A 16058-nucleotide genomic window follows, 5' to 3' on the forward strand; every position below is an offset into this window, starting at 1 on the left:
GAAGTGGGTGGATGAGGAAGGCGGAGGATCGTGTGTGGTGGCGTGCTCTTGGGAAGGCCTATGTGGACCAGCAGTGGACGCAAATAGGCTGATTGATTGATTGATTGATTACAATGAAACTACGCTCAATTTAATTTGAGCAGAATAGAGGCGTTTCAGAATTTGGTGGTTATGTCAACAAACACACAAACTCATGAATGATTCCATGTATTTCCATAGCTTACTACAACAACCATTCTCATCACCATACATCATGTATTCAACGCCTAAACGCGGTTGTATTCGCAGGCTGCCTTTCCACCAGATGTGGCGAAGTTAATGCTAAGCTATAAAATTGTCTCTATTTCCACTAAAGCAGATTGTGTAGCGGAGTGGGTCAGATGAGCTATGATGATGGGCTTTGCATGCGGAAGCTGTGCGAGGAAGATACAGTGCGACAAGGCTCTCTTGGCACTTGAATGACATTGACAGGGGGGCGCTGTTGGAGAACATAGACTATTCAAACGAGAGCAAAGGGGACACTTGACGGCAACGTTAGTTCCGATTTTCGCCACGCGCCAAGAGAGTCTTATCGCACTGTACACGAACGTGAACTAAAGTACGCTTTGTCATTGACTGTAGAGTGTAGGTACTCTATGCTTCCCATAGCTACATCATTCACGCATCTTCTAGCATACCTCGCTTCAATGAGTAAGAAAAAATCAATTTCAACATTGAACCCTTTGTGATCAAAGCTAAGCTAAGCTAAGCTATAAAAATCAAATGATCCTACTAATTGATACCCACTTATACCCTTCCCTTGCTATGCTGCTGTCCTATTTCAAAAAGCAGTTAACTAAAAAAAGAAGTTTTTAAGTTATGGTCAAAAAAGGTGAGAAATTTTTAAAAACTTATAAATATTTCTAAAATAATATGCTACGAGGAGGTACGTAGCACCGAGGTTTTTAATTTAGTAGTTTTTTGTATGCTTCTACATAAATTCTCATTTAAAAACATCAGTTTTTGAAAGTCCTCACGATATAATATTTTAGCGATAGTTCAAAAACATCTTACAAAATCGCTTTTTAGAAATAGGTCGACAAATTGGGGCCGATTTTCTTGTACACAATCTCTAAACTAAACTAAATTAACAGGTCTAAATCTAGTGCTATCCTTTTCCGCAAGCATCATTATGAAAGGGATAGCAATAGATTTAGACGTGCCATTTTAGTTTTGTTTAGAGATTGTGTACAACGGAATTAGCCACACTACTAAACAGCTACTTAATTGCGGGAATACGGCATCAATCATTATTACTATCTCAATCGTTGTAATTGGCTGAATTTATGGTATTACTAGCCGATGCCCGCGACTTCGTCCGAGTGGATTTACATTTTTCAAAATCCCGCGAGAACTCTTTGATTTTCCGGGATAAAAAGCACCCTATATGTTAATCTAGGGTACATAGTCAAAATCAAATGATTTATTCAAAATGGGTAATAAATTACTCTTTCCGATTGTCAGTTGTTGGATTTGTAAGATATAGTAAACTTAAAACTAAAGCTACGAGGGTTCCAAACGTGCCCAGATCTGAGAAGAGCCCACAACAAACTCAGCCGGGTATTATTTTTATTATCACCACTTTACAAAATCATAAATTCCTATTCCTATAATATAATCTATTTCCATTCAAAATTTCATCCAAATCCGATCAGCCGTGTTTGTGTGATTGAGTAACAAACATCCAAACATCCAAACATCCACACTTTCACATTTATAATATTAGTAGGATTATGATATTTGCAACAATACAATGGTGAACGCGCATCAACCAATCAGAGATGATTGCGATCGTGACATTGTAGTTGTCATTCTACCGCAATACTGGCTGCGCGATTGCGGGAGAATGACAGCTACAATGTCACGATCGCAATAATCTCTGATTGGTTAACGCTCGCTCACTATTGGCTACAATGCATTGTTGCAACAAGAATCGCACAAATTCAGCCAATCAGAACAATTGAGATTGTAATAATGATTGATGCATGTTTTAGACAATCGCCCTACAGAGCGCAGGTATGTCTTTGGTGGAAAGGCAGCCTTACACCCTGGTACAATTATGTATCAACACCTTAATGCAGTGTTCAGTGAGCACATTAATACGTACTCCCATTACCATAACGATTGATGCAACCGCAGGTTAGCATGCTTTACCAGCTGTCACGTACTGAGCTCTAAAACCCAGAAGTGTGGTAAATTAATTAAAGGAGCTACCAGACCGCAAAGTATAATACAACCTAAATATATAAAAGGAAAAGGTGACTGACTGACTAGCTGACTGACTGACTGGCTGACTGATTGACTGACTGATCTATCAACGCACAGCTCAAAGTACTGGACGGATCGGGCTGAAATTTTGCATGCAGATAGCTATTACGACGTAGGCATCCGCTAAGAAAGGATTTTTGAAAATTCAACCCCTAAGAGGGTGAAATTGGGGTGTGAAATATGTGTAGTCCACGCGGACGAAGTCGTGAGTATAAGCTAGTATAATATAATATTTTATGTAGATTATTAATCATGATCAACCCATTACTGAGCACTATTCTCCACTCGGAATGGAAGAAAGTGGAGAAGGGTTTGGCCATAATCTACCACCCTTATTGATAAGCGGTGATAAGCGGATTGTAGATTGACTTCGCACACCTTTGAGAATACCATGGAGATACTCAGGTACGCAGATTTCCTCACGATATTTTCCCTCACTCAAATGTGTGCCACGGTCACGCTGGTGGACTATGGTCTAAACCCTTCTCATTTTGCGAGAAGATCCGTGTAGTAGACTAGAAGTGGATTGAAATGATGAAATGCCGTGTAGAAACCAAAGGGGTACGGGTTTAATAAAAACTGCCATATCCCTTCCAGGTAAGCCCGCTATCATCTTAGACTGCATCATCACTTACCATCAGGTGAGATTGCAGTCAAGGGCTAACTTGTATCTGAATAATAAATAAAAAAATAGTACAGAAGTTTAGTCAATTCAGTTTAACGTTGATAGCTAGAAGCACGGGTTTTTATAATAATAATAATAAATAATTTTTTTTTATTTCAGGCAATGAAAATACAACCCATAACAATATTCACAGTATGAAGCGGATTAAATTAATATTAGAATTGATTAGAATATAATATAAATGTAAAAAAAAATGGCGCTAACAATTTAAAAAAAAAAAAAATCTAAGTAAAGGTGTTATTGTCGCACCGATGCAGGTTGGACCAATGCTTTGTAAAAGGATTACTAAGGTCCTCTACAACAGCACACAAGATAGCGTTTGTACTGTGTGTCAGTCTTTTCCAGAAGGATGCCGTCCTTGCTCGGAGTATGGCGAAGAAGTCAGGGACTCTTGCAGCAGCAAACATAGCTTTAGCACTGCAGAAACGCGGGTGCTTCATTAGGATGCGGAAGGCGTTGTTATATTGTACCCTAAGTGCATTATAGCTGCGCTTGGTAAACTTTGTCCACAGCTGACATGTGTAGAAACATTGACAAAAAGCTTTAAATAACGTCACCTTCACATCATCGGAGCAACGAGCGAATCTGCGCGCTATCATGTTAGCCCGTACCGAAAGAGCCCTGCGCTCCCTCTCCATATCTCTGTCATCTTTTATGTCTTCTGATAAAATATGGCCCAAATATTTAAAGCTCTTGACAACCCGAACCGACGACCCATTCAGATATACCGGCGGAACGGTCTCCGGACCCTTGCCCGCTTTGAAGACGAGCATTTCAGTTTTTGCTACATTATATTTGAGAGCATGTTCTGTAGCAAACTGCTCACAAATATTGAGCAGTTTCCTAAGTCCATTTATTGAGGGGCTGAGGAGCACCATGTCATCAGCGTAGCTCAAATTGTTAACACAGATGTTACCAATATGGCAACCGACTTTGGTACTTCTCAGCCTCCCGATAAGGTCATTCATATAAAGGTTAAATAGGTCCGGAGACGTTAGCCCTCCTTGACGAACGCCACACTCTAGTCTGTATTCACTAGAGAGTGCATCGCCCCATTTTACGTAGTTAGTTTGGTTCTCGTACCAAAATCTCCACAGATTCATTAATTCTTTTGGTACGTGTCTATCAAGTTTACGCCATAGTATTTTGTAATTAACGAGGTCAAATGCCCGGCTTAGATCTAGAAAACATGCATATACTGAAGTATCTCTATTAACATAATAGTTTACAGTATATTTGAGACTTAAAATAGCCGAATCTGTGGAGAGTCCGGCACGAAAACCAAACTGAGCATCGTCAATATTAAAATTCCTGGTCAGTTCGGGTTGTAAGAGCCTTTCCAAGATTTTTCCGACCACAGTACCTAACGATATGGGTCTATAGTTGGTAAGGTTAGACAGATCGCCGGTTCTATTTTTTACGATGGGGGCTACTACCGTTTTCATAAGGCCCTGTGGTAAATAACTGTGCTTTAAGCATAACTTGAATATAATGGACAAGACCCGATAAACTTCATCACTGGCATAGAGTATGTGCTCAATGCTGAGGCCATCGTGTCCCGGAGACTTGCCACGCTTTATACATCTTACAGTTTGCGCAATGTTATCTGGAGTGAAAATATTATTCAGATCAACAGACGAGTTCTGCTGCAAGGATGTATCGGACACAATGGTCTCAACATTTTGTTCACTACCCACTTCCATAGGTTGCACTTTAAAATGGTTAGCAAACATGTCCGCGATTCTATTCGGGTCCTGTTCATTATTCACAGATACGGGTAGGACATCCTTATGTTGGAGGTTTTTGGTGGCCTTCCAAAATTTTGGAAAATTCTTCTTATCTCTATTTTCAGCTATTTTATCCATCTTTATCATTTCTTGGTTTCTTTGGCACCATTTTAATTTGTTTTTAAATATTTTTCTAAATTATAACATATTTTCATATATATATCCATGATCCGGTTTACCAACGTCAACCCACCAACTAAAATATAGTCTAGCTTGTTCGTGGCTTAATTTTACATGATAGTTCCAGCCAGCGATCTGTCTACCCTTATTTCCTGCACCGCTACGAGAACAACTTAACTCGGCTCCAGCCTGTAAAATACTTACCACTTCATTATACATATTGTCAATAGTAAGCTTACACTCTAAAATATCACAGTTATTTTTATCACAGCTATCGAAATGACTAGTATAAGTACTAACTAGTTTTAATTTTCTAAAACAATATTCTCCGTATTGATTAATCTGGTCAAGATTTCTATTATTCCAGAGAATTTTGCTATTGTTACGGGTATTGCCTATGTTACATTCTATTTTTTTTACAATGACGTCAATATTAATATCTATCAGTAGCGGAAAGTGGTCTGACCAGTGTACGTCATTGACAACATTTATACCTTTTATCATTTTAAACGCCGCCTCCGTGCCTAAACAGTGGTCAAGCCATCTTCTTGAGCCACTCGACTCACACATAAAAGTGTAAGTATTGGAGTTCAAACCCAATAGATCCACATCCGCACACACCCAGGACTCGGCCGAACAGAATTCAAAAAGTTCCCGTCCGAAGCGGGCGCAAGGGTGCGCATTAAAGTCGCCCAAAGCAAACACAACTTCTATATTACTGTCACTAACAATGGCATTAAGTTGCGCGAGACAGCTCGTAAACTCAATTAAATCATCTACTTTATCACTATCACAGGGCATATAAATACTAAATACTAACATATCACAATTATGGGTCTTAATTTTAACCGCAATTAATCGGTCACTGTTACAATCCACTATAGTGACATCTGGAAAGAGCGATCTGCGCCACATTAAGGCTAGCCCTCCGTACGGCCTGCCACGCAACACGCCGGCAGAGGTGTCTACCGAAGATTTCGAGTAACAGCTAAAATCTTTATCAATTTCATTTATGAAATTAATGTCATGTGGCAGCAGCCACGTTTCTTGGAGGGCTATTATGTCAACGTTTTGACATAAGTGGCGTACATGCTGCGCAGACCGCTTTACGGACTTACAGTTGAAGGACGCAATAGTTACGTAATTGTAATTATTTTCGGGCGTACTATCCATTGAGTTTGTTGTTAGTGGCGGCAACGCTTTGCGCATTACGGTCTCTGAAGCGACGAAATACTAAGCCCTGAGGCCAAAAATTACTGTTCAAGAAGGTGCTCAGCTGGCTGCTAGACACCACTATTTTATAAGAATTAAAATCAACGTCACGATTTTGTTTTAATAACTCGACGCTGAAGCACTCTTGATTCATGTCTTTAATATGATTTTTAATGTCGTCTTCGGTGGTACTCTTTTTAGCCCGAGACAAGTAAATGGCACTTTTGGATTCGCTCACCAAAATTCGGGCCGAGTTCTGCAATGTACCACGCATATTTTTAAGTTTAGTTTTCTTACGAACCACTAACTTAAAATCGTCATCGGTGACGGTGGCAGAAATATTTGTTTCACGAGCGGCCGTCGGAGATTTCGTTGCCACGCGATCATGACCCGAACGGCGAGCTTGCGTAGTGTTTGTACTCGCCTGCCGCCGCGGTCGATGCACAATATCACGATAGGTCGGAGTGAACACATTCTCGACGGAGCTCGCACGGTTGTAGTGTGGTACAAGTACAGGCGACAGTGCCTGTTTGTCAGTCGGTGTTGAAATTATTTTCTTAGGTATCACACTCGGATCCCGAGACTTCGGAGGCGTCATTTGGTCGGGTTTTTTAAAACAAGTCAGAAGTTGAGAAATATCGGAGCTGATTTTCGTTTGGAATTGAGTAAATTCTTTTTTCGAGACAGTTTCATTACGAATATCTTGAAGCTCGCATTTCATGGTAGTTAGGTCTTTCAATAGGCGAGTCACGTCAACATGTTCGAAAGTAACAGGAGGTAGACGGTTCAAATCCTTTGCAACAAATATTGGTTGCAGCGTCGGGTCGGTTTCTTTTAGTCTCTTAATGACATCTTTAACATTCTTCTTTTTCTTGTCCTCTCCCTTTCTTTGGATGTTTCTAGCGACTCCTCCCGTGTTTTCAAATAGAACATTTTTGCCGCTTTCGATCTCTTCGTCAGAAAAACTTGAAATACATATTTGTACTATAGATAACTCATCAAGACAGTCGACTTTGTTCTGAACGAACGTGAGAAATTCATTTACGATAAGATTACTCGCCATCGCGTATGAGATTGGACCACACACCACATTACTCGCACAGAGAACGCTCCTAACCACCGCGACAACTAGGGTAGGGTAGGGTAGGGTTTTTGCATGGGTATAGTTAAAGACCTGGACAGTGACATGGGCTACCTTTTATCACGGGAATTGAAAGAGTAATTCTGACGGGATTTTTTAAAAAACTAAATCCCACGCGTACGTAGTCGCGGGCATCAGCTAGTTCAGTTTTACAATTTACTTAAACACCGTTGGTAGCTAAAAGCACGTTACATAACCGCCTTTAAGCTACCTTTACTAAAAGTTAAAATGCAAATAAATAATAAAATAAAAATCTTTTTTATTCGTATAAACTTTTACAAGTACTTACGAATAGTCGGCTGCATCTACCACTGGTTCGGAATGCCTTTCCTACCGAGAAGAACCAGCAAGAAACTCGGCGGTTGCTCTTTTCAAATATTTGATATAGGTACAAGATTATGCCATGTATAAAATAGTATTTGCAGTCTTGTGCGTTGCCAGAACGAGTTGCAAGTCAAATCCACGCTCTTTTATCATTTAGATATTTCAATTGTGTAATATGCTTTTTTCAGGAGCATATTTTTAATAGATTTTTTAAACTTGTCCAAAATAGTTTGCGGGATTTTATTATAAAAATAGCAAAGTAACCACCTCTAAAATAAAATAGATGGCACTAAAATGTTTCCGATAAGAAGCCACCGCACGAACATTAGCGATAGAGCGTAGAATAACCACAGAGCTTATACGTACTCGCCAGTCGCCACAGACTAGGTGCTTTCAAGACTATCTGTATATATAAAATTCAAAGTCCTGACTGACTGACTGACATATATATCAACGCACAGCCTAAACCGCTGGTCTTAGAGACATGAAATTTTGAGGGTGTGTTCTTTGTAAAGAGTAGGTATCCACTAAGAAAGAATTTTTCGAAATTCTACCCCTAAGTGGGTTAAATAGGGGATGAAGTTTGTACGAAAGTACGTCATTTTTCAAATTATTTGCATGAAAATTGGTATTTGGGTTTTCGGTTACAAATGAAGATGTCCTTTAGTTATAAATCCTTTTGTATGTAAATACTTGTGTATGTGTAAATGTTGTTGGTTAGTCAAATAAAAAAAAAAAAAAAAAAAAAAAAAAAATGAAGAAATACGTGTTCCAGGATTTTTGGAAGTTCAACCCCCACCTCTATTTTCTAAATTCCACCCGAGCGAAGCCGGGGCGGGTCAGCTAGTTTTCTATAAAGCCTTACTAAATGTATTATTTTTATACTATTATAATTTTTTTTTTTTTATATTATAAATATATAAATAATTCCTAAATATATTTTTATCATGCCCACGTGGGGTACCAAGAATACTGGCTGCATTTTTACTCTCGTAATAACAAGATTTGCATAGTATTAATTTGATAAGGCTAGCTTTAAGTTTTATTGTACCTAATATCCGCGTGGATTTAGGTTTTTATAAATCCCGTGGCAACTCTTTGATTTTCCGGGATAAAGAGTAACCTATGTCACTCACCATCCCGGGAAACCAAAGAGTTCCCGCGGGATTTTTAAAAACCTAAATCCATGCGTATGAAGTCGCGGGCATCAGCTAGTACCTAAATAAAATGTAAAGAAACAGTTTAGTTTTAGTTTTATTTAAGTTTAGATAGCTTTTTCTTTACATAGTATAAAATAAAGTCGCTTCCCGCTGTCTGTATGTATGAACGCGTAGATCTTTTAAACTACGCAACGGATTTTAATGCGGTTTTCACCAATAGATAGAGTGATTCAAGAGGAAGGTTTATAGCTATAGTTTAATTCTCAAAAAATTTGAGATCCCTAGAGAAATTGAAATAATGTGAATAGGTCGGAAAAAATCCTATCATTTGAGAGTTTCCGAGGCAATGACACCACATTAGTATCTACATTGCACCCATGCGAAGCCGGGGCGGGTCGCTAGTAATATAATATGTAGCTCCAGTGCCAGTAATATGTTTCCAATAAGCAGCGCCCGTTCGGACACTATCGGTAAAGTGCAGACTGACTGCAGCGATCATACACGACACTTCTTGCAAGACAGTTTTATACGTGAACTATACTCTATCCACTGAGAGAAGTAATATGGGGTTTCCTCTGTTATGTAATTTATTCCACTTTTTAATACGCCTTACTCACAACCCTGAATGGGAAGCTGGAAGAAATCTCTATTTAGAGATAAGCATTTCCAATGTAACCTAATTTATTACTACTATGTAACTAAAATGTGGTAGCCTAGTGGTTAGGACGTCCGCCTTCCAATCGGAGGTCGGGGGTTCGATCCCGGGCACGCACCTCTAACTTTTCAAAGTTATGTGCGTTTTAAGTAATTAAATATCACTTCCTTTAACGGTGAAGGAAAACATCGAGAGGAAACCTGCATGCCTGAGAGTTCTCCATAATGTTCTCAAAGGTGTGTGAAGTCTACCAATCTGCACATGGCCAGCGTGGTAGACTATGGCCAAAACACTTCTAACTCTGAGAGGAGACCCGTGCTCTGTAGTGAGCCGGCGATGGGTTGATCATGATCATGATAATACTTTATCCACTGAGAGAAGTAATAAATGGCGTTCTCTGTTACGTTATCCCAACAAATGACACAGACAAAAACCGGCCAAGTGCGAGTCGGACTCGCGCACGAAGGGTTAAATTCAATTCCTAGGGCGGTAAAATACGGGTTTAATATTTGTGTAGTCCACGCGGAGGAAGTCACGGGCATACCTAAGCTATTTCATAATATTGTATGCAAACAAACCTTTACACTTCAAAGATCTGTCTTTTAGTAATGAATCTACCGAGGTGGTTAAGAAAATTGTTTTTCCCACCGAGAAAACCAAACAAGAAACTCTTTTGAAAAGTTATACAAGCAATTAATAACTTCTAACTAACATAAGACGTAATTAATTATAATTCCTCAATAGCTCAACAATCACGGTGTGGACTTGCACTCCGTTGCGACGTGATTGATGGACAAACCAACAAACCAACAAAAAACACATTTTCACATTTATAATAGGTATGGGTAGTGATTTAGTGGTACAGTGCGACAAGGCTGTCTTGGCACTTGAATGACATTGACAGAGGGACGCTGTTGGAGAACAAAGGCTTAGAATATTCCAAAAAGAACAAAGGAAACACTTGACAGAATCGTTAGTTCCGATTTTCGCCACGCGACAAGGCAGCCTTGTCGCACTGTAAGTGATGATGCAGTCTAAGATGAAAGCGGGCTAACCTCTGGGCACACACCCCTTAGTTTGTACACGGCGTCGTGCTGGAACGCTAAATCGCTTGGTAGCACATCTTTTACGGTAGGGTGGTACCCACCAGACCAGACTAGAGATGTAGAAATCATAAAATATCAAACCCCCTACCAGGAATCGAACCTGAGATATTTCACTTATAAGACCACAGCGCTTACCACTTTGAGCGTACTTTGGTGGATAGAAGCGCTAAATATAGCGCGCGTTTTTAAGCGCGTAAAATATTCCGCGTTCTTGAAGTTAACCACAAGACGCGTCACTATAATATTTTCAGGCGTTAGTGGGGCGCCACACCGCACTCCGCGCCCGCCATCTGCATTACTGTGAGTGCTTCATCCGTACACAGTACACAAGCGCGTGGAACAATAACTGCGCGAGCTCGCAGTTCGCACTCGCATCGTAGGTCAGACGCGACTATAATATTTTAACTGCCGGGAATTATACCTTTGCAAAAACGAGCGGAAAACGCGCAGAAAAAACGCTAATCTGTAACCGCTCTATAGTATAACTTCGAATCGTATGTTAGCATGATACTCGAAGTCTAACCAATTAGCTGAAACTAATTAAAACATTCCTACCGTACACGCTGAAGCATCAAACAAAATGTAAACAGAAAGGTCTTAAAGTTAGAATCTATTGTTTGATGTGGGAAATAATTCTCTTAATTTATACGTAGGTTTATGAAATACTAGCTGATGCCCGCGACTTCATACGCGGAGTTTTAGGTTTTTAAAAACCCTGTGGGAACTCTTCAATTTTCCGGGATAAAAAGTAGTCTATGTCGTTCCCCGAGATACCAATTATTTATCTCTGTACCTACCAAATTTCGTCAAAATAGGTTGAACGGTTGAGCCGTGAAAAGCTAGCTAGATAGACGGACAGACGGACAGACAACAAAGTGATCCTCAAACATCCTACATCACTTCTTATCCTTTTTCCTTTTGAGGTACGGAACTCTAAAAATAGTTCAACCTACATGAATATTTAAGAAACCTAAACTAACGCGCTACATGAACAAAAACTAGTTTAATTTTAAATAACAGTATCTTATTGAATGGAAATTGAAATACTAGAAAGAATAAGTAGGTTCTAGGTAGTTGAAGTCACAAAAGCTCAACTAAGTATACCTAAAAGAACAGAAAATCAAAGATTCAAGTCTAGGTTAGATTTTTATACCCAGCTATACCAAAATGTAGTCATCAAAAAGAAAAAGGAAAAGAAAATCACTCCTCACTGAGTTTTATCTAATTAGTCTGCAAAGCTAGATACTTACGTTTAAAAATTTCAACCTGATTGTCTAATCGTTTTGGCGTTTTTTTTTTTAAATTCAGATACAAGTTAGCCCTTGACTGCAATCTCACCTGGTGGTAAGTGACGATGCTGTCTAAGATGAAAGCGGGCTAACCTGGAAGGGGTATGGCAGTTTTTAATAAACCCATGCCCCTTCGGTTTCTACACGGCATCGTACCGGAACGCTAAATCGCTTGGCGGCACGGCTTTGCCGGTAGGGTGGTAACTAGCCACGGCCGAAGCCTCCCACCAGACCAGACCAGAAATTAAGAAATTATAAAATTCCAAATCCCCGCCAGGAATCGAACCCAGGACCTCCCGCTTATAAGACCACAGCGCTTACCACTGCGCCAGGGAGGTCGTCATCGTTACGTTGATATATTCAATATTCTGTCTGTCAGTCAAATCAAGAACCTAAACCTATTATCTAGATTCTAGATACGTCGTCTTAGCAGAGTGAACTCGTCTTACTACTAAGTAACTTAATAGGTACAAAGCATATTTTAGGTAGGTATCTCTGTCATTCCCCGTAGAGCTCCGGAATTTCGTTACAATCCTGACATAAGCTTAGGGAATTTCGAATTTCTTAGTGTAATCCATCCATCCTAATTCATTCTAATATTATATTATACCTACTAGCTTATGCTCGCGACTTCGTCCACGTGGACTACACGAATTTCAAACCCCTATTTCACCCTCTTAGGTGCTGAATTTTCAAAAACCCTTTCTAAGCGGATGCCTACGTCATAATAGTTATCTGCATGCCAAATTTCAGCCCGATTCGTCCAGTAGTTTGAGCTGTGCGTTGATATATCAGTCAGTCAGTCAGTCACCTTTTTCTTTTATATGTTTAAGAAATGTGAAGTAGGTATCTACGTATCTGTGTGTTACTTTTTCAATATCCATTCGCTTAACCGATTTTTAAAACTTTGGCACAGAAATAATTGCATCCTAAAAACGGGCAAAGGCTACCTACGTTTTAGTCCGAAAATCAATTCCAATTTTTTCTGGAATTCACGAGATTTTTGAAAATCTATACTGGATAAAGTCACGGGGCAACAATCTAGTCTTATATAAAATTAAAAAAAAAATTGTTACTAGATATCATTTAGGTAGTTAAAAAAGTTGTACAAATAATAATGAATAAACCATAGATTAAACAACTTTCTCTACTGGAGTAAGTTTAATGTCTTTATCCCAGAATTACTCAAAGATTAATGAAAAAATATCCCTCATTTATGTCAAAACGATGAGTTCTAAAATATAAACAATATCGTAAAAAACTACACGTCTTCTTTTTTTACTCAAAATATGAATAAATCAATCATTAATTAATTATCTTCACACGAAAAATATTGCGAATAATTACCAACTTCCTGAAAAAATTTCAACAATAAAAATAACAAAACAATTTTACCTCCAAACATCCGCTCAGCTAAGGCATCCCAAAGTTATTTCCACGCATAAACACACTTACACATAACACGCCGCAAAAATGAAAATTCGATGAAAATTTTACGTAAAAAACGAACTCGATTTTTCCGGCGCGCCGGGACAAGACCACCCCCTCAGTGGTTGAGGGTTGACTGAGTAAAATTCAACCGTACTCCCAGAGATATATCGGCATAGTCACCCCAAGGAGCATTGGTCCACGCCATCTGGCGAACCAAAACTTGTGCATTAAGCTCTACGGAAAAACTTTCAGCACTGAATGCGAACAATAGAAAAGCAGATTTACAACTACAAATATATCTTCGTACAACTTTAGTACGAACCACTAATGGAAAAAAATTTAAAGAACTTGTAAATACGACATTTTTGCATACTACTGTGTGCCATTTTGTTGCCTCTGCTGGCATGGGTCCTAATGTAAATTTACATAGAAATCGTAAACATTTTTATTATAATATCTGAAATTTTAGAAGCAGCAACGTTGCCAAAGAAATGCTTATTATGCAGCAAAACTTTCAAATGGGCACTTTACATTTTTTTTATATTTCAAGTCAATAATAATTTAATTGTATAACTTATACTAGCTTATGCTCACGATTTCGTCCACGTGGACTGCACAAATTTCAAACCCCTATTTCACCCCCTTAGGGGTTGAATTTTCAAAAAACCTTTCTTAACGGTTGCCTACGTCATAATAGCTATCTGCATGCTAAATTTCAGCCCGATCCGTCCAATAGTTTGAGCTGTGCGTTGATAGATCAGTCAGTCACCTTTTGCTTTTATATATTTAGCTTGATATATTTAGTTTAATAAAATAAATAGCCGAATTAGTGGCTAAGACCTCGATCTCCTATTTGGAAGGCCGGGGTTCAATCTCGGAGTTATGTGCGTCTTAAGCAATTAATGTCACTTGCTTTAACGGTGAAGGGAAACATCGTGAGAAAATCGGCATGCCTGAAAGTTCTCCATAATATTCTCAAAGATTTGTGAAGTCTGCCAATCTACACTGGGCCAGCGTGGCAGAGTATGATCTAAACCATTTTGAGAAGAAACCGGCGCGGCGGAAACCCACCGCGGTGGGTTGATCATGATGAGATTGATGAATAATTTCATTTGTTTAATAAACTACGTATTTGTTTGAGCTTATATAATACTAGTGTAGGTATTAAGAAAGTAACTGAAATTAAAAAGCACCTGGATTATTTAAATAATTCTGCAAACTAATAATTTGAATTTGAGCTTACGAGAATTTTCTCTTAATAAAATTCATGAAATCTGAGTTTAGTTTACTTAAATATAAATTAACATTCCACTTTAAGAATGCTTAGGCTGTGTTTCTATTATAACAAAATTAAAATAATAAATTTAGTAGATACAAGTTAGCCCTTGACAGCAATATCATTGGGTGGTAAGTGACGATGCAGTGTTAGATGGAAGTGGGCTAACTTGGAAGGGGTATGGTAGGTTTTAATAAACCTTTGGTTTCCACACGGCATTGTACTGGAACGCTTAATCGCTTTTCGGTTTTGCCGGTAGGGTGGTAACTTGCTCGGCCGAAGCCTCCCACCAGATCAGACCAGAAATTTAGAAATTATAAAATTCTAAATCTCTCCCAGGAATCGAACCCGGGACCTCCCACTAATTAGACCACTGCGCCAGAGGGTTCGTCAAAACGTAATATCTTTACTCTGTGACTTTGTAATGTAAATGCCCTTCCAGTATCCGTGTTTCCTGCAACGTACAGCCTAAATACCTTCAAGGCAAGAGTAAATAGCCATCTTCTAGACAAGCGCGCTCCAACCACATCATTGCTTTTAATTAAGCATTAGCTGATGCTCGCGACTTCGTACGCCTGGAAAAATCCCGTGGGAACTCTTTGGTTTTTCGGGATAAAAAGTAGCCAATGCCACTCTTTAGGTCTTAAACTACGCCCATGCAAAAAAATCAGGTCGATCCGTTGCTCCCTTGCGACGTGATTGAAGGACAACTAAATCAACAAACAAACACACTTTCGCATCTATAATATGAGTAGTGATGATTGACGTCTAGCGCAAGCCTATCTATATATATAAAAGGAAAAGGTGACTGACTGACTGAATGACTGACTGACTGACTGACTGATCTATCAACGCACAGCTCAAACTACTGGACTGATCGGGCTGAAATTTGGCATGCAGATAGCTATTATGACGTAGGCATCCGCTATGAAAGGATTTTTGAAAATTCAACTCCTAAGGGGGTGAAATAGGGTTTTGAAATTTTGTAGTCCACGCGGACGAAGTCGCGAGCATAAGCTAGTCTCGCAATAAAAATAAACTCCGCCAGGGAGGCCGTATTTACTGAAAACGTAGGAAATATTCCTAAGAGTTTTTTAAAGAGACGATGTTTAAAGTGTTTAGAAACTTTACTTTCTGGGGGATAGAAAAAGTTTACGTCTTTGTTTGTGCAAAGTTTTTAGATGTTCCCATTGAAAATTATCCACCAGTGTTTTGCCTAGAGCAAGTTTTATTTGTATTATACTTATTTCAATAAAGATAAAAATAAAAGATAATTCATTTGGCACAAAAATAAATACACCAAAACATAACAAGACACCATTGACATAGAACCATACTTATATATATATATTTTTTTTTAAATTACCAACATAGGGAATGTTTAACAAATCCAATTTAGACACAGCAAAAAATCACGAAGGTTTAAAAAGTGTGTCATTCCGTCTACTTCTTAATATATAATAAATAATAGTGTTTCTATAAACAATATAAATTGTTTATAGAAACTCTTATTACATTACATTTCATACAAAAATGGGGATCATTACAATTTGTTAATATAATAA

The 16058-nt window shown here is 38.7% G+C and overlaps 1 long non-coding RNA gene across 1 annotated transcript in view; it reads right to left on the minus strand.

Moving 5' to 3' along the window:
* LOC138403418 (uncharacterized) overlaps nt 1-13336 on the minus strand; it is a 132502-nt gene extending 119166 nt beyond the window's left edge. The window contains exon 1 of the long non-coding RNA XR_011237691.1: nt 13182-13336. This is a non-coding gene — a long non-coding RNA (uncharacterized lncRNA). The remainder of the gene's footprint in view (nt 1-13181) is intronic.
* Nucleotides 13337-16058: the final 2722 nt, after the last annotated feature.

This window comes from Maniola hyperantus, chromosome 16, assembly GCF_902806685.2.
Source record: "Maniola hyperantus chromosome 16, iAphHyp1.2, whole genome shotgun sequence".
NCBI lineage: Eukaryota > Metazoa > Arthropoda > Insecta > Lepidoptera > Nymphalidae > Maniola > Maniola hyperantus.